Raw genomic sequence first — 24,582 nt, forward strand, 5'->3', positions numbered from 1 at the left:
TAATTAAAGTGTGGTCCCTTTATTTCCTGCAGTAACCGAAGCTTTGGTTGCTAATAATATCCCACTTCTTTTCTAGTCTTTATGCATCCTCACTTACCCAGCACATCACGGTATCAACTTCTCCGAAAGGGAAACAAACAGTCAATCCCATTGATAGAAAAGGCACCCTCTTTCCATTTTCCTTCTTTGCTTTCCATCTGTGACCATACTTAATCCGTTCGACTAATAGAAAGACACTGCTCGTGCTCCTTCTGGTTTCTATTAGCTTCTCTTCAACTTAGCTATAGTGCTGCAACTGTGGATTATTTCTCCTCACGACCACACGCATGAAACCTCCAGTCTCAGTGGCTATCATTTCGATGCTTCACTTTCAGATGTCATCAATCCGAGAAGGTAATATATTGGGTATGCTGATTTTCAGATCAGTGGAGATTTATAAGTTAATATTGTACTGAAATTTAGATGCACCATCTCGAATTCAGAATATTCTTATATGTTTATTCAACCATCGATGACAAGGTTCTGTTACTCTTTCATTATCTTCAACTCTTTAGAGACAAGGAGGTGCAATTTGAGATTAGACAACACATGGACTTCTTTTATATGGTTACGGAGCTTTGGTGTTGGATTTTCCCTTTAGTTTTCTATGGACTACATAAAGTTGTGCAAAAACATAAATTCTTCAAAAGAAAATAAACCAAATATATATACTTAATGTTGCAGCTATTTCACTATATACTACGCTTTCATTTTCTTTCTTTTTTCAACTTGGAATATCTATAAAGTTTTGCTAAATTTCCGCCGCAATGCGCGGGGTATCATCTAGTATTGAGAACAAGTAAGTGCGAGTAGTATTGGCCTATCTCTGCGTGCTCCACGATAGTCACCTGCCGCGCATCGACTGGGCGCTGGCGTCGGTTGGTCTTCACCGTTGGACCACGTGTCAATCAATGGTTGGTCGAGGGAGGCGCCATTCTGGCGAAAGAACGCGTTGCTCTTCCTCGCACACAACCCACGCTCCATCCTGAACCCTACCCCTCTCGTCCCACTCCTCGTTTTTTTGCCGGCGGCGGCTCACCATGCCCTCCTCTTCCCCGCGATCTCACCAAGGCTCTCCCGGCCACTCCACTCTTCGTCCCCTCGGCGCTGCTCTCCTTCTTATCCATCGGCGGATCGGCCTCTCTCCGGGACACAACCATGCTCCCAAGATGAAACCCTAGGGGTGGCGGCGGTCTGATGCGGGAGGTGCTACGCTAGCCATGGTCGCTGGCGGAAGGACCTCTGGAGAAAGAGCTCGGTCGGACAGGTAGGCGCTCTCTCCTCTCCCTCTCTCCAACTTCTCAAACCCTAGCGCCGCCCGCTCTTGGCCGTCTTCTCCGGTGCCGGTGACCGGGATTCAGCCGACACCGTTCATCTCCTCCCACCCCGTGGCCTCGCCCTGCGCTTCCTCCCCTCACGGCTTTTTCTTGAACATGGAGGGAGGACGCGGCCGAACGTAGACAACGACCGGCGGGGAGAAATCTGCTCTATCCACTTCTTCGGTTGCTGCTGCTCCATCCAACTTGGTCGGGCTGCTACTGCTCCATCCAACTTGGTCGGGCTGCTGCAGCTCCAACCCGTGAAAAACAAGGTAGATTTCTGCTCTCATTTTCTTTCTTTGACGTTTTTCCTCATAGGCTATGGAATGTTAGCTAACTGATGATGTTATTTTCTGTAGGCGGTTGAGAGGATCTACGTGACAATCAGACCTAGCAGTGCTCAACTTTTTATTCACTTCTTGTCTTCTCGGCTGTTTTTTCTGTTTGTTTTGGTTCAGATCAAAGCAATAGTGACACTTCTGCATATATAGATTGAAGTGATTATTTTTTTGCTTCGATAAGTTCTTCTTGCTGAAGCGAATAAAGCTTCATCAGTGCCCATGAACTAGGAGCTGATCGGCTTCTAAAGAGGCATCAAGCATTAAAAGCAATACAATTTTCCCTTTGCCTGTCGAGGTTTTAACGCCTGCTATGCAATCTGCACATTGTATGGTTAAGAAACTTAATTGATCTGATTTTGTTCCATTTGATGGCCTTTTCAAAGTATAATTTTGTCCTGGCAGGAGACAAATCCTTAACACGTGAATTATTTAAGAGGTATTATAAGACACCAAATTTCGAGCAAAATCGAGATGTTAGATGTCAATACTGCATTCAGTGGGTGTCTTTTTTTCCTATTGCCATTGAACTACATCATGGTATCCCCAACATTATTCTATTATTGGTGAGTGGCTATTTTCGATCTTTCGAAGCATATTCCATTTGCCCCTTTTCTGCTTATATAGTGTGGTATCTTCGTAGATTTATTTGTGACCCTTTATTCGATTTTTTTCTGTTCATGATCCTCTTAAATAGGACGTGGTGGTAACTACTATCCTTAGCAAGTGAAATGTACTACAGATCCATTTTCTCGCATGGGTGCAATCTTCGCGTCCCCCAAACCGTCCCCCAAAGCGATTTGGGGCGCGCCGGACAAAAAAAGCGTTCCAGCCGCGTCCCCCAAAGCCCTTTTTTGTCCGGCGCGGCCCGATACGGTGTCCGGCGCCCCGAGCCCGTCCCCGTCCCACGGGGGACGCTCCGGGGACGCCGGACACAACGAAAAGCGAGGCGGGGAGTGGCGGGGCCGACGCGTCGGCGGCACGGAAGGCTAAAACCCCGTCGCCTACCTTTGGTCAAGCGACGTTAATGGCGTCCCTCGTTTTCCCGGGCGACGCAGGGACGCGTCTCGTCGTGCATGGCCGCGTGGCCGTCCGCGCCGGAGTTATTGCGTGCAACCACCCGCCGCCGCCGCCGTTTTAAGACGCCCTCCGGTTATCGCCGCTCATCATAATCCTTCCCGTCGCCGCCGCCTCCCCTTCCCGCATCCTCTACTCGCCGCTCAAAAAATGTCGTCCTCCCGCAAGATCGCCGCGGCGAACGGCTTCGGCCGCGGCAGCCTCACCGTGGCGGAGGCGTGGGCGCCGTACCACGCCCGGTATCCGGTCCCGCCGGACGTGCGGCCGCCAAGCGGCGGCGGCTGGAAGATGGCCGTGAACGGCATTGGCATCCCGCCGCCGCCGAAGCCAGACACGCAGCAATGGCGGGACGCCATCAAGGCCCGTCGGGCTCAACTCACCGCCGAGGAGCGGTTGGATCCGACATGGGCGGTCAACGACAACGACGCCTGGTGGACGACGTACTTCCAGGCGAAGTACGACGTCGAGATGCACAGCACCGACGGGCTCATCGGCGGGCCCAACAGCTGGAACAGGGAAGGCCGCGCCCTGTTCTGGGGCGTTCCGGGGCGCACCCTCGAGAACGTCATCCGCGGCCTCCGCAACGGCGCTCCAAGGCTGGAGATGCCGTCGCCGCCGCCGCCGTCTCCTCAATGGCAGCCGAGGAGGACGACGTACTCGTCCTCCTCGCACTCTTCTTCCTCGGGACCGGCGCGATCGACGCCGTCCTCGTCGTACCGGTCGGCGCCCTACACCGTCCCCAAACGGGAGGTCAGGGAGGAGCCGGCGACGCCCGTCAACACGAGGCGTGGCGGCAGCGGCGGCGGGCGGCAGCAAGGGAGGCGCGGCGGCGCCCTCCTCATCCCGAGCCGGAGGTGAAGGAGGAGCCGGAGGAAGCGTCGCGAGCGGCGCCGCCGGCGGAGTACGAGCGGCAGCAGCGGCTCATCGCCGGCAGCGACGACCCCGAGGACTCGCCCGGGGCTGCGGGCGGCGTTCTTGGCGTCCATGGACGACAAGGACGCCTGGAGGTGCGACCTGGACGCGGCGATCGCCATGTCCATCCGCGACTCCGGCAAGCCGCCGGTGGACCTCACCGACGACGGCGAGGCAGACCAAGCGGCTTGGTGAAGGACGAGCCCGTGGACGAGCCCGTCGACGAGCGCGTCAAGCGAGAGGTCGTCACCGACGAGATGTACAACTTCCGGCAGTACTACGACGCCTCCGGCCGCCGCAAGTGGTTCTAGATTAGGTTTAGTTTTTAAGTTAGTCAAATTTCGTTCGAATCTATGTAAGTTTGGACGAATCTAATCGAATCTAGTCAAGTTTAAAATTTGCGAAATTTTGTTTGGGGGACGCGACTGGGGAGCGACGTCCCCCAAACGCGGCACGAACGAAACACGTCCCCCAAACGCTCAATCCGGCGCGGTTTGGGGGACGGTTTGGGGGACGCGACTGGAGATGCTCTAATACCTTTTATTTTTGCTGCAGATTTCTTAGTCCAGATTATGACATGATTTCTGCTCTTAGAGATGACAGGTTAGATCCTTGTGTTGTACCAGGCAATTGGGATGTCAAGCAATATGTTTTTACTTCGAACTACATTTGTCTGTTCCTACTGTTATAAATATACCCTTTTGTTGTTTCAGTTTCATGCAGATGATATATGTGGACAAATGGACTGGCAAGGTATGGAACAACTGCCTATTTTCTGTGGCTGGAGAATACAAATACAGTAATAATTCTTTTGCTCTGATCATTTAGTCATAATGGATAAAATAGCTTATTGTCAGCCTTGCTAGATGTAGTATAACTAAAATAATCTTCCTTTTTTTCTTCCATTTCCAGTGGTAGATAATAATGCACATGTATTTTTCTCCTAAAGCTCCAGGAAGGTGTGTCGTGTTTGTTGCAACACATCTAGAGATTGTGCTAGGGCAAACTGGCAAAATTATAAATGTATATGCTCTGCCAGTTAGAGAATCTGGGCTGAGAAAAACCGGTGTACATATAGAAACAGAACCAGAAAATTTCAAACCTAGGCCGAGCTACAAGTAGCACTTTATTTCCAAACACTTAGAATTTGTATTTTAAATTTTTGAAAAATGTGAATTAAAATTATAGAGATAGCCAATGATGTATACTACAATGGTGTAAAATCTCAATACAAACTACTTTATATTATAATCTACACAAAAATAATAAATTCTGACAAATTTTATAGTGAATCGTACACATTTCAAGACTACTAATTTTATCAATTTCCTATAGCCTATAATGCAAATCAGTTTGCATTGAGATTTTACACTATGTGTGACATACATCATTGGCTGTCTCTAGGATTTCTTTTTAAACTTTGAAATGTGAACTTTGAGTTTTTGAAAATAAAGAGCTACATGTAGCTCGACCTCCAAATGGCCACACTCGAACATAAATTGGCATTTAGAGCATCTGCACAGAGTATTATGCAAATAGGCGTCGGCAGGTGTTTCTACAACGCGCTACGAGGGTGGCCGGCACCTGCTCCGTAATTTTTTGAGAGCTTATGAACACCAGCTATCCAGGAGCAGGCGATCCCAATATCAACAAAAACAATGTAAGATTTGAAATTCAGTGGATTTCATTAGAAATTGTATAAAGTTTAACAAATTTAAACTATAAAATAAAAAATCCTAATCGAATGACGTCGGTCGAACGCGCTAAATTCTAGGCTATCGGCGCCGTCATCGTCGTCGCCTTCGAAGGAAGAGACAAAGTCAAAGTCGTTGTTGTCTTTGGCATCCTCCATTTTACCGCCATCGCTGATGTTAGTCCAGGGCGTCTAGGTCAACAACATTGCTTTCGAACGCCGACTACCACACCGCTTGTTGTTGCATCGCCGCCGGTACGCCTTCGTCAATTGATTGGTGCATTAGCAGATGCTGCCCCGACGCGTCCTCAAGGTCGTGGGCAATTCGGTTCGCCGCCTGCATCTCCAACTCCAACTCCCACCTCTTCTTCTCCGGCTGCGGCGACGAGAGAACTGGCGGTAGTGGTGTAGCGCGTATAATGATGTCCATTATACAATGTAAATAAATTAACTATATGAAAATGTTAGATCGCCATGTCCCAGGCAAGGGGGCGAGTGGGTGTAGCGCTTTTTTGGACCATCACATCCAAAAGCTATGATAAATTCTTGAGTCTCCGGATCAAGTTAGTAAACTCTCCAAGCATAAACTACATCAAGTTTTAACTCATGTAGAATGTCTCTTTGGCTAGTTCCTTCTACTGATTTTTCTTCTTTCCAGCGATTTATCATTTTTCTATCTCCCCCTCGCTTTGTGCCAAACTAGGCCGAACTTACAATCGTGGCCCGCTGTTGGTTGGTCTCCTAGCCCAGCCCAATATCGTTCCACCCACAAAAATGGCCCAATGTCGTTCTCCACTGCTATCCACGCCAAGACAGCAGAGCACCGCCCCGGAGACGTGCTAACCATCACCCCTTAGCGATCGTTACTGGGCCTGGTCCATTAGTTCGGTTCTTTCAAAAATTTCCAACTTTGAAATTTCTTTAGATTTGAAATTTGCTTAGAATTGAAATTCTCCCATATTCAGAAATGCTTAGATTTCAAATTTGTTCGAATTCAAAATTTTCTTAGATTTAAAAAATTGTCCAGATTTGAAATCTGCTCAGATTTGAAATTTTCTTACTTTGAAATTTGTTCGAATTTGAAATTTGCTTAACTTTAAAATTTGCCCGACTTTAAAATTTGTTAAAAAAGAAAAAACAGAATTCAGCAAACAAACACACTGATACGCACCCCAAACATCGGGACTTTTCTGGTTTATACTCAATCTCGAAAATAACAAGTCTAAGGATACATATGGCAGCTGTCAACACCCTTTATAGGGTGACTCTAAACTCTGCTATGGCTGGGACAAGCCCCACACCGACTTAATGGCACAATGACCGAAACACACTTGATTTAGACAGGCCCAAAATCCATCACACAAACATAAACTCAAATTGAAATTAGAAAACAGTTCGAAGCTCCATGACAAAAAAAACAAGTTTCATTGACGGTGTCCAAAACTTGGGCTTCACCTCATCTTTCCGCAGAATTTCAATGAACTGTCCAAACTTCACAATATATGGCTTCACCTCATCTTTCCGAGGAATTAGAACGCAGAACTGTCCAAACTTGTCAACATATGTAGGTCGTGAAATAGACGGAATGACCCCCTCATCAATGAGTTTTTGATGTGTTTGTAAAGCTCGTAGCTGATGAACCCATCAATGCCAGCATACCTTAGGTTTTCCAAAGGTAGTGGGTACGACCCCCAGCGCTCGTGAAATTCAGAAATTGCATTACTCTTCATTTTGTGGTATGCTTCATTAATGATGTTTCCTACCAACTGAGACATCCCGGTCTTCTTGCCATCCCACTTGAAAGTGACCAGATCCTGAATATCAATCCATCTCTCTGGAGGAATAGTAATGCCATGGGCAGCAAACTTCATCTTGTCACCCCTGGTGTCAACAGATACGAAACATAAAGGAATCTGTTTCGCATCTGTTGACACCAGGGGTGACAAGATGAAGTTTGCTGCCCATGGCATTACTATTCGTCCAGAGAGATGGATTGACATTCAGGATCTGGTCACTTTCAAGTGGGATGGGAAGAAGACCAGGATGTCTCATTCGGCAGAAACATCATTAATGAAGCATACCACAAAATGAAGAGTAATGCCAATTCTGAATTTCACGAGCGCTGGGAGTCGTACCCACTACCTTTGGATAACCTAAGCTATGCTGGCATTGATGGGTTCATCAGCTACGAGCTTTACAAACACATCAAATAACTCATTGATGAGGGGGTCATTCCGTTTATTTCACGACCTACATAAGTTGACAAGTTTGGTTAGTTCTGCGTTGTAATTCCTCGGAAAGATGAGGTGAAGCCATATATTGTGAAGTTTGGACACAGTTCATTGAAATTCTCGGAAAGATGAGGTGGAGCCCAAGTTTTGGACACCGTCAATGAAGCTTGCTTTTTGTCATGGAGTTTCGAACTGTTTTCTAATTTTAGTTTGAGTTTATTTTTGTGTGATGGATTTTGGGCCTGTCCAAACCAAGTGTGTTTTGGTCATTGTACCATTAAGTCGGTGTGGGGCCTGTCCCAGCCATGGCAGAGTTTGGAGTCACCCTATAAAGGGTTTCAGCAGCTGCCATATGTATCCTTAGACTGGTTATTTTCGAGATTGAGTATAAACCAGAAAAATCTCAATGTTTGGGGGTGCATATCAGTGTGTTTGTTTGCTGGTCTTCTAGATCTGATGTGTTGCTATGCATGGGAGTGTTTTTCATTCAGTACATTGGCATTTTTGGCAAGGTGATAATGTTGCTGCTTCTTGTAAGTGCACATAGTTCTGAATTCTGAATCTTCTAATTCTCCAGTTAAATCTTAGAATAAAAACATAAATACTTAGTACCTAGCTAAATCTATTTATTAGTTCTAGACAGTGACATAGTCTTTATGATTATGTACACCATAGTCTGGTTGGATATTCAAAGACAAAGATGGAAATAGTTATAGCATTCATGTTCTATAAGATAAACCATGGAAAATTTAAATAAATGTGTAGCTGACATGCAAGAATATCATAACCTGCTTCATTTTCCTTGCATTTATATGTATCGTAGTTTTGACATCTCATGGATTATCAGTATGCATAATTTTACGCACTCTTGACCTCTCGCATTTGAACTTAGTTTCATGCAATTTATTTTATTTCCAACTTGAGGTATATGCTTTTTGTTAAGAAGGCAGAGATCAAGTACGTTGTGTACGCCTCCTTTTTTGAGAGAATACATAAGAAATAACATAGCTGGTCCCAGTGAAATTTGCCTTCTCAACTTAGTTCATTTCGGCCTTAAACCACCTTGTCGGGCTCTCCCCGGCAAGCAAGTTTATAATTGTAATCTATCAACAATATCACCAATAAGATCAGACAAGCAGGACGTAGGTCGCTAGTTCATGCTAGCGACCTGAACCTAAGTAAAATCGATGTGTGTTTATCATGCTTGTATAAGATCGTTTAAATTACCTTGCCGTCCCTCTACAAACGAAAAAAGGGGTGGTCTCACCCCTGATGTCCGCGAACGCACCCGCGACACATATGTATACAATATGTTGTTCGGATTTGTACACACAAACATGTCAACTATCGGCATATATTTAACCTGCATTTACTTTTCTCAGATATCGACGAATGCAAGGACCCATATCTATGCCGTGGGAGGATGCAGCAGTGCATTAATCTGGTTGGAAGCTACGAGTGTAAATGCAAGAGCGGAACGATGGTTGGCGCGGGAGGAGAATGCATAGATATAATATCTACAATTGCTAAGGTGGTTGCCGGTAAGTACATTTGTTACCTTCTTGCCTTTAGATGGTCTTCAGAAATATATGTTGCACTCCAATTTAAATTGGTTGAGGAACATGCATAGAAACAACAAAAAGAGAAGTAACAACAATTTGGTAGTCTCTCTATTTCAATTTACCCCACGTTTTTTAGCGGCCAAAATCAAAATTTGAAAAGTTTGACCGAATATGTAGAGAAATAATATCATCATGTACGATACCAAATGCATACAGTATGGAACTATATTTTATGATTTCTTCTAGTAATATTGACATGATAATATAGATGTATTATTTTTTATATACTTGTTCATAATTTACAAACTTTGACTTTAATTATAGCTAAATATATTAAAGTTTCAGATGGTGTGGACAATGAATAGCAAAGGGGCTTGTTGCGTTATCAATTATGTCATCTTAATAAATATATATATTGTTAAATATATTTGGTTACTGTGATGCTTTCTACTGTGTTTTGTTGTATTGAATCCTGTGAACTCACATGAACATTGCCACTTCTACGTATGTAGTTTCTGTGTAATATGGAAGGCATTTACTTCTCCACTTCTACTGTGTACTAGTAATATATTGCTCGCATGTACATCTTGCTACAATTATGATTTATATTAAATTACTTACCTTGACTGTTTTCTTTCCTCATTTTCATCACCATATTAATTTGTAACATGCATTTAACTACAATTTTCTAGCTTTATACATAAGCTTAAGTGATTTAAAAGATATATGAATGGAAATTCAAAATAGCTGGAAAATCCAATAACGCAAGAGTTGGAGTGAAGAGGTCGCATACATAAGCTATAAGGAAGTATATTCAACCATAGTTATCTCACAAACCCGCAGAACAATTGAATGTTGAGATGATGAAAGAGGAAACAATCCATGGAGTAAAAAAGAAGGTAGGGTAGTTGTATTGCCATGCTCATACACATTGATTGATAATACGCCATTTATGATTTTGTAACTAGTGGATAGGTCATCACTGAAACATTATTTAGCATCATATCATCTACATAGATCGTGTTCTGTTGTGGCGAGACTGATGACTTTGATCTTGGGTATTAACAGGTTGGAGTGGGAGAAGTTGTATAAGCTTAAGTGGCCATGTAATATGTAAGTTTAACCTGCTTTACAGTTTATGTGTCAACATGGTTTTTGAGTCGCCGACTAATCGCCGATTAGTCGCCGACTAATCACCGAGTCGTCGCGGCGTGGCTGGGTCGCGCAGGCGACTTGACTCATGGAGCAAGTCGCGCCATGTCACTGGCTCAACGACGACTTCCTGTGACTATACAGCGGCGAGGCTGCGAGGTTGGCTGCCGCCTGTCGCCGCCGCCGCCTGTCGCCGCCGCTAGGAGGAGGCTCGAGGCTGGCGGCGCTAGGAGGAGGTTGGCGGCGCTAGGAGGAGGCTCGAGGCTGGCTGTCGGCTGGCGCTAGGAGGAGGCTGACGAGGGGGTATGCTGGGACTAGGAGCTGTTAGTTGGGCTGGGCTGGGCCTGGCAGACCTGGGTGTGATAGATGACAGGCCAAATTCTGATTTTTGATTGCCAACTATGCAGGCCTGGGCCATGGCGTCTTGGGGCGACTAAGCAAGCCCTAGTCGCTGACTCAAGTCACCAAGTCACGAGCTGCAGCCTCGGCGACTTGACTTGACTCGGCGACTCAAAAACCATGTATGTTAGCCATTTTTTCTTGTAACTTGCAGTCCTAATATTACTTTCTTCAATGTCAAAAGAGAGATTGATATGGATCTAATCATGAGAAGAGTATCAAGACAGATACATGATGGAGAGAATGCAGATTGGTCCTCAATGCGTATGACTGAGGTAGAGAAACCTTACCTCTCCATTGTTGTGTTCCCTGTTACCATCACTATTTGCCTCTTGGAGTGATCTAAGTGTTTTTTCATTGGTGGAAAAAGCGCCAATAGTCGTGGTTCGCAACGGCCATTAATACCGGTTGCGCAACCGGTATTAAATAAGCGGGACTAAAGCCCCCCCTCTAGTCGCGGTTGCTTACGAACCGCGACTAAAGGCCCGTCCACGTGGGCGCCAGGCGACCGTCGGGACGGAGGACCTTTAGTCGCGGTTCTTCTGGCCAACCGCGACTAAAGGCCACCGCAGGTTTAGGGTTTTAGCCCCCTCCTAAATCTGGTTTCTTTTTAATTTGTATTGTTTTATTTCTTTTGTGTTTTATTTTAATTTTGAAGGAGTTTCACATATTCTACGGTACTACATACATGCATATGAATGTACAATTTCAAACAAATTTGAAATTAGAACCAAAAAGAATTCAAGAGGAATATACAATATATATTCAATATCGGATGACCATATACAATTTTGAACAAATTTCCATACATAATTTACTGCATCAGAAGTTCTACGTCCTTGTAATAGTGTTCTCCTTTAGGATGGAGGACTTCCCTCGTGAACCATCCAGCTAGTTCCTCTTGAAGTGGTCGGAAGCGAGCTTCTGGACTAAGCGTCTTCCGGAGGTTATTCCTCTTGACGTTGTTATCAGACGGAACCCGCTCAGAGGTGTATCTCCGGATGAACTCACAAACATAGTATCCACATAGATTGGTCCCCGGTGGCTGAATATCCCCAGTCACCGACCTTTTAAATTGTAGCTCTTTTTTGAATTCACCGACCTTTTCATCTGCGAACCGTCTCCAAACCCTACGAGGCAAAGAAAATTAAATGAACAAGAGAGTTATTAGTTACTTGATATTAGGAAATGAACGAAATAGGCCGATCGATATAGAGCGCAAATGAATGAAAATAATTACTTCTGCATCATTTTTCTCATGTCGGCCCAAAGCTTTGCATCCAGATTCAGAGAGTCGATGACGAGAACTGTGGAGGTGTGAAATTGAATTACTAGTAGAATCCAAGTGGAACTCGCGGACACGATACATGCACGATCATGCATAACTCATCGATTAGCCACATACCATGCATGGAGTAAACAAAAGAGAATGTGCTCAAGACAGAAACACTCACCCAAAATGGTAAGGAAATAGAATATCACTTTTGAGTTCCTGCTTTGTAAGAAACCGCCACAGGTCTTGCTCCACGTCGGCGAGGTGTTTTTCTAACACATATCCATTAACGATGTGTGGGTCAATGAACCCAACATCATGGATGTTCCTTATTCTGCATTCCTTAATCTTCATTCTGCATAATAGCGTACACAACAATATAGTTAGGACAATATATATATATATGAACGAGATGGGGTAGAAATAAATCACTTACAGAACGTAGCAACTGATGATAGATTTGTCGAGCTCGCGCAGATTGAAAAGCTGGAACAATTCACTCAGATGAACAGTTACATAGTAATGTTTGAAGTGATGCTCATGTCTAACTTCCGCATAAATATATTCTTTGGCGGCTTTATTTTTTATGTAACCCTTGTACCAAATTAGCAGATTTTTCATTTGTGGAGGTAGATCCTCTTCCTGCGCAGGCTCGACGAGAGGCCCATTCGGCACATATGTAATTACTACCTCACTCATTGGCGCCTCCTCAAGGCCTAACAGTGCACGAAGAGTCATACCGATCTGGGCCGCTTGTTATCTGGCACCCGTTACAGTCATTCCCTGTTCTGCCGCAGCTGCTATGATTGTGGGGTCCATTAGTTCAGCATCCGGACCAACGGCTTGCACTATGAGCGGGGCGATCGATTGTTTACTTTGTTCCCCGAGCTAGGCAACTCGTTTCCCGCTTTTTTTACTTGCTAATTCTTTCTCAGCCTCCTCCAAGGCTTTCTTCTCCTGCTTCTCCGCCAAGTCTTTCTTCTCCTTGAACATGAGTGCTTGCCTACGAAGTTCACGTGCATAGTCGTCAGGCAGATTCTTCGCGGCTTCGGACGGTGTGCTGAAAAATGACTTAGCCCACTTCTTTTCCTTGCCAGAATATACTGCCTTGGGCTCGGGCTCTCTTTTCGCCTTCGATTCCGCCCTCCATTTCTCATGGTGAGCAGCCGCGGCCGCGTCGACTTCCTCGGCACTACGTTCCCAAGGCCTTGTGGGGAGAGGCTTCAGTGATGGCTCCGGTACCTTTGTGGTCTTAGGTACATAAGGGTCCGGGTTAATAGTCCAGGACTGCTTCTGCTTCTTCGCCGGAGGTGGATTGGGGGGCGGCGTCTGCTTACCCACCCAAGGCGGATTGGGGGGCTGCGGCTGCTTACCCGCCGGAGGTGAATTGGGGGGCGGCATCGGCTGACGTGAAGGAGGTGTAGGTGAAGCACCACCACCACCACCATCACCGCCACCGCCACCACCACCGTAGGGGGGTGGACTTGTTGGCCTTGGCGCCTCGCCTGGAAACTTGATAAACTTCTTTTGCCATAGAATGAACTGGCGCTTGACATCTCCAAGTCTTCTCTCCCCTTCAGGTGTAGCAATGTCAATCTCCAGGTCCTCAAACCCTTGTACTATGTCCTCCACCGTGACACGAGCATAGCCATCTTGAATGGGGTTGTTGTGGTGGAGTGCTCCAGGTTTACATGGTAAAGCACTGCCGATGGCTACCTTCATGGACATGTTCCCCATTGGATGATACAGATGACATATTTTCATCTCCTTTACATCGTCCACGGGGTAACGAGGAGGCTCCGGTGCAGTAATATCGACCGTCGGTGCACGTGCAGTAGCCGGCGGGGCCTCCGTGGAAGCCACGCTGCTTCTCCGCTGCTGGCTTCCGAGATCCGCTGGATGATCTTCATGCGTCCCAGCTGCCTCTCTTTCTTGTACTAGTACATTCAGGGTTTTCTTCATCTCATCGAATTCCGATGCCAACCGCGCCACAACATCTGCATCCCGATCCGCCTTTCTCTTACGGCTTCACGAATCGTAGGGGTCATTTTCCTGGGAAAACTCTTCTTTCCACGAAATGACGCCTTTGCCTCGTACACGTCCTCCGTGTTCAGGATTCCCGAGGGCTTTTGTTAGCGCGTCATTCTCTCTGTTGAACTTGATCTTCCCCTCTTGAGCATCCCTCATTGGCTTGGGTGGGTTTAAACTTTGTGTCTCGGTGAACACACTACCCTGTCACCGGGTCTAGCGTTCCCCCATGCCCGTACCACCAGCTTTTGGCCCTAGGGTCCCATCCCTCTGTACCTAGAGGGATTGCTCGCGCCCTCAGGTCATCCTCCATCTTCTGCCACTTAGGCTCCGAAAGGCGGTATCCTCCTGGCCCCATAATATGATTGTACACTTTCTTAGCCGCATTTGCCTTATTTTTATCCGATATGGCCTTGAATTCCTCTGATTTCTTTTGCCTCACAAATTCGGGCCAATCATTTTTCAGCTTCTCATACTGTCCGCTGAAATCCGGAGTCTTCCCCTTCTCGACATATTGAGCCGCTAAATTTTTCTTGTAGGTCCGGAATGCTATGGCCATCTTCTGAAGAGCGAACTCTTTGACCAGCCTCCTCCTCTTACGTCCCTCCGGATCGTTGTTACCGAATTCATCTTTTTTGTTGTATTCCGGAGGTAGAACGAAATGCTCCATAAGCTTTCTCTAGCATTCCTTTTTCGTTCTCTTGCTGACGAAACTGGAACCAACACGTGCCTTCACTGGCTCATGCCATTCCTGGATGGTGATCGGGACGCTGTCTCTAACAACGACTATGCATTGGTTGATGAACTTGGTGTACGCCTCTTTGGGCTGCAGCGGCTTGCCGGTTGGACTGATAACATCAATGTTATATGTTACTCCATGTTTCAGCGTCTTGGTTTTGCCACGCTTTGTCTTCACCGATTTTTTCGATGATCCGGCGGCCGAGGGCTAAAATAAGAAAGAGAGTCGAGTTAATACACATATTTATTGAAATCGGTAAATTTGTATCACCAGAGGCTCAATGTATATATATACCTCGCCGGAGGTGGTTGCTAATTGCTTATCAACATCGCCGGAGGTGTTTGTCGACGGTTGACCTCCATCGACAGTGCCCGTTCCTTCGTCATCACCTCGCTAACGACCTTAATCTTCACCGTGAAGGTTCAGATAAGAAGAGATATCGTCTTCTTCATCTTCTACGGCCGGCACATAAATAATGTCGCCGTTTATGATGCCGAAAAGATGTGCCTCAGCTTCCGGATTATAGTTATCCCTAATCGGGTCGGCTCTATCGTCCGCCATATGTGTCACTCCTGAAAGCATGCATGTAGTAAAAACTAATTAATCCCGGTAAAGAAGGGGGCGGTGGCGGTGGCGAAAGGGGGCGGTGGCGGTGGCGAAAGGGCGGTGGCGAAAGGGCGGTGGCGGTGGCGGTGACGGTGGCGGTGGCGGTGGCGGTGCCGAGCCTCTCTCTCCTAAAAAACAAAACAAAAACCGCGCGTATACGGAGGGGGCGGCGAGGGCCTCGCCGCCCCCTCCTTATACACGTGGGGTCGGTGCCCTAGCTATATATTATAGAACTATTTTAAATTAAACTTACTTAATTAGCACTATTTTAAGTTTTCAAAATTTTACGTTTTCAAAATTTTAAGTTTTCAAATTTTTAAGTTTACAAAATTTTAAGTCAATTTTGATTAACAAATTGTGAGTTCATATGAAAAAAACAAAAAAAACAAAAAAAGGGCCGGCCGGCATTCTCCCTCACGTGCTCTCCCTCTCGATCTCCTCTCTCCGTAACGACGTGCGGCGCCTGGCTAGGCGGCGCGCGGCGGGCGAGGGCGGCGCAGCGGCGGGCGGCGGGCGGCGCGGCGCGACGACGCACACGGGCGGCGGCCGTGGCGCGACGTGACGCGGCGCGCGGGGCGCGCGAGGACACGGCAACGACGTACAACGACGTCGGGGCGGCGTGACGGATGCGCGCGCGGACGACGACTACGGCGACGGCGCGAGGGCGAGGGCGACGGTGTAGCGCGACGGCGCGCGGAAGGCGGAGTTCGGCGTGCGGCGCTTGCCGGCAGAGAGAGCACGTACGGGGCGGCGCAGTTCGACGCGGGCGACGAGGATCAAGGGCGGCGGCGGAGGTGTTCGGCGGCGGCAGCCTGTCGGCAGCGGAGGAGACGCGGCGACGATCGGCGCGGCGGCAGGCCTTCAGCGTCTTCGAGAGAAACAGCGAAGAAGATGAAGTGTGGGCGGGCGGCGTGATATTTATACTCAGAGGCTTTTAGTCGCGGTTGGCGACACCAACCGCGACTAAAGGTCCTTTTTCAGATTCATTTCAAAAATAAAACTAATACATTTCAAATTTTTAAAAATACAAATAATATATCAAAATATTTAGAAAAATAAAACTAATTCAATTCAAAATCTAAAAAATACAAATAATATATCAAAAAATTAGAAAAATAAAACTAATTCATTTCAATATCTTAAAAATACAAATAATATATCAAAAAATTTAGAAAAATAAAACTAATTCAATTCAAAATCTTAAAAATACAAATAATATATCAAAAAATTTAGAAAAATAAAACTAATTCATTTCAAAATCTTAAAAATATAAATAATATATCAAAAAATTCAGAAAAATAAAACTAATTCAATTCAAAATCTTAAAAATACAAATAATATATCAAAAAATTAGAAAAATAAAACTTATTCATTTCAAAATCTTAAAAATACAAATAATATATCAAAAAATTCAGAAAAATAAAACTAATTCATTTCAAAATCTTAAAAATACCTCTGTCTTCCCCCGCCCCTCTTCCCGCCAGTTCTTTCCCGCCTCTGACTTCCCGCCTCTATCTTTCACGGGCTTGCAGGAAAATTTTCCCGAGGAGCAACTTCCGAAGATGTCGTAGGGCGTGTGCATCGACGACATCTTCGAGAAGCTGCGCCACGGGAGATTTTCAAACCCTTTACCCAACACTGTTAGAGGAGATGGAGTCTTTCACGGGCTTGCAGGAAAAATTTCCCGAGGAGCAACTTCCGAAGATGTCGTAGGGCGTGTGCACCGACAACATCTTCGAGAAGTTGCGCCACGGGAGATTTTACAACCCTTAACTCCATCCATGGGGATGAAACTCTCCCTACCTGCTAGGTTGGCTTGTTGGTCTGCTTGCCAAGGCGTATCGATGCTCCTTTTATATGCACGGTGCCTCTCCTGCTTTGTCTTGTTCCTCCGACAGGGCGTCGTGCGCTACATGCTTTATCTCATCGAGCAGTGCGTCCACCCACGCGTCCTTATCCTGTCGACAGCTTTAGTCACTGTTGCACCCTCCAGCCGGGACTAAAGCTTACCCAAACGTCCTTATCCCACCGATAGTTTTCTTAGATGACACAAAAAAACTCATTTAGTCCCGGCTGCACCCACCAGCCGGGACTAAAGGTTAGATGACCAGCTCTGGATTCCTCTTCTTCCCGCCATTTCTTCCCTGTCTTCCCACCTCTTTCTTCCCGCCACTTTCTTCCCACCTCCTATCTTCCCGCTCCCATTTTTCCCACCATTTCTCACTACATATATGTAGCCCGGCTTGGCTAGCATTATCACATCTCTACAATCTCTCATCACTCTCTCATGGCTTCCACCGCACCCACTCTAACCTACCAGCAGGTGGAGGAGCTTTGCGCCTCGAACTACCCTTGCCCACCGAGCTACCGCGTCCCCGCCGGCTGGAGCCTAAGCGCCGGAGGCGTGCCGGTCCCTCCCGTCCCTCAGGGTACTGCGCGCCGGGCGGCAATCACAAACCACTACTACCTCGATCTCACCCCGGAGCAGCGGATGAAGCCCCGCTGGCATCCCGATAACCAGCATACTTGGGATGCCTTCTTCATCAATCGGCGTGACAGGGCGCTCGCCAGGTATGAGGAGGACGGTCTGCCTCCTGGGAACTTCCACGAGGCCGGCCGTCGGCTATGGTGGTACGGCCGGACTCTACAGAGCGTCATGGACTACATCACGGCCGGCGATATCCCCCGCCTGCGCTACCCTCAGTTCGAGGTACGAGCGCCGCCCGACGACAGCGACGACGACGGCAGCGACGACGACGGCGGCAACTTACAAGGCGACGACTACCATTACAACAACGGCGACTATGAAGACTACGAGTATGCATATTATACGCCTAGGCAGGAGTATGACTAAGTCACTCCAAATTTCATGTATCATCAGTGGTATCTCGAATCAATCGAATCATTCGAAAATGGACACCAAACACATCACGGATAATATAATTCACATGATCCATTCAACAAAGTTTGGTACAATAAATTATTGCACATCATTTCTTCCCTTGTGTCCCCGCTTGCTTACGATTGGGCCGTATCCATGGAGCATCCTCATCATTTAACTTAATGCTTGGGTCGGTGTTCACTTTGAAGGGCGGAATTTCACCAAACATATTATAATCTTCTGATATGTCTGTCTTGTCCTCCACTCCCACGATGTTTCTTTTCCCTGAAAGAACAATGTGGCGCTTTGGATCATCGCATGATGTACTGATCGTTTTCTTATCTTCCCGTTTCCTTGGTTTGCTACTCATGTCCTTCACATAGAAAACCTGAGCGACATCTTTGGCTAGGACGAATGGTTCATCAAGGTAACCAAGATTGTTGAAATCCACCATTGTCATTCCGTATTGCTGGTCCATCTTTACCCCACCTCATGTTAGCTTGAACCATTTGCACCGGAACAAAGGGACCTTAAAGGAGGGTCCATAGTCAAGTTCCCATATCTCCTCTATGTAACCATAATATGTGACCTTTTGCCCATTCTCGGTTGCTGCATCAAAGCGGACACCACTGTTTTGGTTGGTGATATTTTTATCTTGGGCGATCGTGTAAAATGTATTCCCATTTATCTCGTACCCTTGGAAAGTCGTTATAGTCGAAGATGGTGTCTTGGCCAACATGTACAGCTGATCTACAACATCATTGTCATTCATTAAATGTTTTCTCAACCAACTGCCGAAAGTCTCCATGTGGGCCTTTCTAATCCAGGATTCAGGCATCCCCGAGTTGTCCGAGCGTAAAATATTCTTGTGTTTCTCGAAGTACGGAGCCACCAAGCTGGAATTGGTCAGAACTGTGTGGTGTGCTTTAGTCATAGAATGGCCGTCCATACATATCATTGATTTCCTTCCGATCGTGCCTTTTCCACTTAGTCTCCCCTCGTGCCGCGATCGAGGAAGACCAATCGGCTTAAGGTCAGGAACAAAGTCAACACAAAACTCAATTACCTCCTCATTTCCATAGCCCTTGGCGATGCTTCCTTCCGGCCTAGCACGGTTACGAACATATTTCTTTAATACTCCCATGAACCTCTCGAAGGGGAACATATTGTGTAGAAATACAGACCGAGAATGGAAATCTCTTCGACTAGGTGAACCAGGAGGTGCGTCATAATATTGAAGAAGGATGGTGGGAACACCAACTCGAAACTGACAAGACATTGGACCACATCGTTCTGTAACCGTGGTAGATCTTCTGGATTGTTTACCTTCTGAGAGATTGCATTGAGGAATGCACATAGCTTCACAATGGCTACTCGAACATTTTCCGGCAGAGCCCCCTCAAAGCAATCGGAAGCAATTGCGTCATAATCACGTGGCAGTCGTGAGACTTCAGGTTTTGGAACTTTTTGTCCGCCATGTTTATTATTCCCATTATATTGGACGAGAATCCAGACGGGACCTTCATACTGCTCAGGCATTAAAAAAAGATGACCTTCTCTTCTATGGTAAGAGCGTAGCTGGCACAACCTTGAAACCATTCTGGATGCCGGTCATTAGGGTCTTTCAAACGTTGCTGGTCCTGCCGTGCTTCCTTTGTATCATTTGTTTTCCCATACACGCCCAAGAAGCTTAGCAGGTTCACGCAAATATTCTTCGTAGCATGCATCACGTCGATTGCAGAGCGGACATCTAGGACTTTCCAATATTCTAGCTCCCAAAATATAGATTTCTTTTTCCACATCGGTGCGTGCCCGTCAGCTCCCTTCGGAACTGATTGTCCGGCAGGACCCTTTCCAAAGATGACTTTCAAATCCTTGACCATATCAAATACTCAGCACCAGTGCGTTCCGCAGGCTTCGGCCGGTGATCTGCCTTGCCGTTGTAATGCTTACCTTTCTTTCTTACGTTATGATTTTTGGGAAAAAATCGACGATGCCCCAGGTACATGTTCTTCTTACAATTTGGCAAATGTACACTTTCAGTCTCATGTGAGCAGTGTGTGCATGCATTGTATCCCTTATTTGTCTGCCCCGGAAGGTTACTAAGAGCAGGACAATCGTTGATGGTTACAAAAAGCAACGCTCGTAGGTCAAATTCCTCTTCTTTGTGCTCATCCCACAGACGGACACCAGGTCTGCCCCACAACTGTAAAAGTTCATCAACTAATGGCCTTAGGTACACATCGATGTCGTTGCCGGGTTGCTTCGGACCTTGGATGAGCACTGACATCATAATGAACTTCCGCTTCATGCACAACCAAGGAGGAAGGTTGTAGATGCATAGAGTCACGTGCCAGGTGCTATGGCTGGAGCTCGCTCGCCAAAAGGATTCATGCCATCCGTATTTAGACCAAATCTTATGTTCCTTGCGTCAGCTGCAAAATCTTTGAACTCTCCGTCGATCTTTCTCCATTGCGTTCCATCTGCGGGGTGTCTCAACTCCCCGTCCGACTTACGGTCCTCTTTGTGCCATCGCAACAACTTGGCATGCTCTTTGTTCCCGAACAGACGTTTCAACCGTGGTATTATAGGAGCATACCACATCACCTTGGCGGGAACCCTCTTCCCGGGTTTCGGCCCTCAACATCGTCACCGGGGTCATCGCCTCCGATCTTATAACGCAATGCGGTGCATACCGGACATTCATTCAAATTCTCGTATTCACCGCGATAGAGGATGCGATCGTTAATGCATGCATGTATCTTCGTAACCTCTAAACCTAGAGGGCGGACAACCTTCTTTGCTTCGTACGTACCGGCAGCAACTCGTTATTCTTTGGAAATATATTCTTCATCATTTTCAGCAAATTTTCAAATCCCGAGTCGATAGACCTTCCCGTGCCTTCCATTTCAGCAAATCCAAGTGTGCAGCCCAGCTTTTTCGGACCATTATCGCATCCGGGGTACAGCGACTTTTTGTGATCCTCTAACATGCGATCCAAATTCTCCCTCTCCTTTTCAGTTTCGCAGCGTCTCCGTGCATCAGCAATGGTCCGACCAAGATCATCAACGGGCTCATCACGTGCCTCTTCTTCACCTTCCCCTTCACCTTCCCCTTCACCTTCCCCACCTTCAGCATCCTCCATGAAAGTATCACCGAAATGATCAAGATAGTAGTCATCGATGAAATCATCCCCTTCTTCATCTTCTTACATTATAACCCCTCTTTCTCCATGCTTGGTCCAACAATTATAGCTTGGCATGAAACCGTGCCGAAGCAGGTGCAGGTGAACTTCTCTTGAGGAAGAGTAACCCTTCTGATTCTTACAGCAAACACATGGATAGGTAACAAAACCCCCCTGCTTGTTCGCATTAGCCACTACGAGGAGATCTTTCAAATCCGTAGTGAACTCGCCGGAGAGTCGGTTACCGTACATCCATTGCCGATTCATCTGCATTATTATTATATAAAGTATATAATTAACCATCATGCATTTGTTAAACTAACTAGCTAGAAATAATAGAAATTAAACAATGAACTACACACAAGCATATTTTATCAATGACACATGAAAGGTTCAAGTTGCTAACCGCGATCGAGGAAAAATAAATGAGAAAGCTCAAGTGTGGCTCGGACACTTCATATCATGTTTCTTTCTATCTCTCGGGCATTTCATCGAACACCTTCTATGCATAAGAGGAACCAAAATCAAACCAACCACCCACTTGTGAAGGTTGTGAAGAAAGTGGCACCAAATGGCTAAGTGAGTGTGCTGAACGGGTATATATAGGGGAGGGGCTTTAGTCGCGTTGGCCTGGCAAACCGCGACTAAAGGCCTTCGGGCACCTTTAGTCGCGGCTGGCCAACCGCGACTAAAGCCCCTCCCGTGCACCAGCTGGCCAACGAGCGCCCTGGGCCCAGGCCTTTGGTCGCGGTTCGCCTCCCGAACCGCGACTAAAGATCCCATTAATCACGGTTCGTATATTTTGGGGACTAATGGGCACGGATGGAAGGCCGTTTTTCCACCAGTGTTCTGATCATTGTGCAGTTTTTTTTTTTGGAAGAAATGAGGAAAATAGCTCCATGGAAGTTCATCTGCACAATGTAAGTCATAACTCAAGTTTTGGTTCTGGTTGCCTTGATTTAGTGGCTTGATGTATATGCTAACGCATGCATAACCTGCTATAATCTTGTTCATGCCTACAAAGTGCTCAGTAAAACCGCAAAACAATGTGGATATGCATGAAAAGGTATATGTCTGCTCCAATCAAATATTCTTACGCTGATCCATCATTTCTTATGCAATTGTAAATTTGAATCATATAGTTCTGGATATCTGTATTCTTGATTTGTGGCCAAATTAGTTTGTCTGTTTGTCTATTGCCAGCTTAATACCATGATAGGAATATTTGTGTGTAATTTTTCTCCTTGTAGGATGCATAAAATAGCGATTTTTTTTAAATAATACGAATTTTTTATTTAAGTGCAGGAATAGCGCGCGTTTCCAAAAAAATTGGAAACTGTGACCCGGTCGGTCAGCAGCTGGCCGATCGGCCCATAGGAGACCGACTGAAAGTCGGCTGCCAGGACCTTGTCAGGTGAGAGAACTAATTGGTCAACTATCGACCAATTGGCCAGCTGTAGACCGATTGGCCCCCTACATACCGATCGGCCAACTACCGACCAATTGGCCTCCTAATCTCCGATGGTTTGCATGTTAGGTTTATTACCCATAACTCGTGTTACTTCTCCCCATTATTTTCCCGCCACCGCTTTCCCGCCATATTTTCGCCCTCTCTTATTCACACCGCCGTGTTTTTCTCCCGCCCTTCCCGCCAGTCCTTCCCGCCACAATCTCCCGCCAATTTTATCCCGCCACTATCTCTCGCTATATTTTCCCGCCACGTGCTCGGTTTTTTGCCTATAAAAGCAGGCATCGACAGTCTTTGCTGCACAAGTGTTTCTATCTCTCTCTTTTTTCTGTGTGCTCGCTCTTAGCCATCATGAGTGTGCCGTGCTCTGACCAGGAGTTTAGGCCGGTGAAGGCGAAGGCTGCAAGTTTGCCCCCGGATGTGACTGCGGAGCGGTGTTGGTGCGGCCGTCTTGCTAAGGTTAAGCAGGTGGAGGATTTCTCCGACCAGTTCGGCATGAAATTTTTCATGTGTGCGAGCTATGAGCATGATCCACCCCGTAGTTCAGCTTCGTCATCCACGAGGCCGCCGGTATGTTTCGACATAAATTTATGTTGGCTTAATCTTTTTTGTGAATGTGATTTAATGTTACTGTTTGTGTTGCAGTCTCCCCCGCCCCTATGCAAATGGTTTCACTCGGATAGACACGGAGCAGCCGGATTGGGCGCGGCAGGAGGTTGAGGAGAAACACCGGCGTGCGTGGGCAACGTTCTTTGAGGAGGAGCGTCAGGAGAAGGCTCGTGCTAATGCTAAAGCAGAGCAAGAGAGACAGATCCAGAAACTTAGGGCAGAACAAGCTCGTAATCGGGAGGTGAACCAGAAGAGGATGGATGAGGAGGCTGCACGTAGGTTTGCATAGGAAGAGGTGCGCAGGGAGGCTCGTGAAGCAGAAAGGAAGAGACTAAGGGAAAGAGCTGCTGAGACGCAAGCGGCAGAAGAACGCGGCGACAAGTCCGGAAAATGGCCACGGTGGACGCAGGGAAAGTAGTGTGATGTGTCGTACTGGCTATGTATCTTAATTTCAGTTTTAATTTGTCATTGCATCTTAAATTCCGTTGTAGTGATAAGGCGTATTTTAATTTCTGCTTCAATGTATCTTTATTTCAGTTTTAGTATTAATGTGAAATTAATTTGCCGCAAAAATGTTGTGTCCGAAATATTGGCTCAATTGTTTCCCGCCGAAATTTGCCGCCCAAATTTTCGCGCCCAATTTTCGCGCCATTTATTCCCGCCCAATGTTTCGCGCCCAATTTTCCCGCCATTTATTCCCGCCCAATGTTTCGCGCCCAATTTTCCCGCCCAATTTACCCGCCCAAGTTCTCCCGCTCAATCTTCCCGCCGAAAGCCATCCCTTGTAGCCTATAAAAACCCCCCACCGTTTCCTTGTGTTTCAGTGTATTCTGTAAACAAGATGGATCCCCCATATAAGAATCCCCCCCATCCTTTCAACGAATTCATGGCCAAACCTCTTCTAGACGAGGCCCGCATAGTGATGAGGGAGAGTAAGGTAGACACATTCGAGGAGTTCATCAGTAGCGACTCCTTGCTCCGTAAGGTGGGTAGGGAATTTGAGAAATATTCTATTGGGTGGCCAGTGAAGAAGATGCCCGCTCGCAGCCCACGGGAGATAAGGTGTGAGCTT

General features: G+C 46.6%; 1 long non-coding RNA gene across 1 annotated transcript; it reads left to right on the forward strand.

Annotated features, from left to right (window-relative positions):
* The first annotated feature begins 4,318 nt into the window (after window positions 1-4,318).
* On the forward strand, window positions 4,319-10,276 carry LOC124670388. Its single transcript, XR_006992516.1, has 3 exons — window positions 4,319-4,484; window positions 8,992-9,150; window positions 10,240-10,276. It is a non-coding gene; the product is annotated as an uncharacterized LOC124670388 (long non-coding RNA).
* Window positions 10,277-24,582: the final 14,306 nt, after the last annotated feature.

The sequence above is a fragment of the Lolium rigidum genome, chromosome 7, assembly GCF_022539505.1.
Source record: "Lolium rigidum isolate FL_2022 chromosome 7, APGP_CSIRO_Lrig_0.1, whole genome shotgun sequence".
In the NCBI taxonomy this organism is placed as follows: Eukaryota; Viridiplantae; Streptophyta; class Magnoliopsida; order Poales; family Poaceae; genus Lolium; species Lolium rigidum.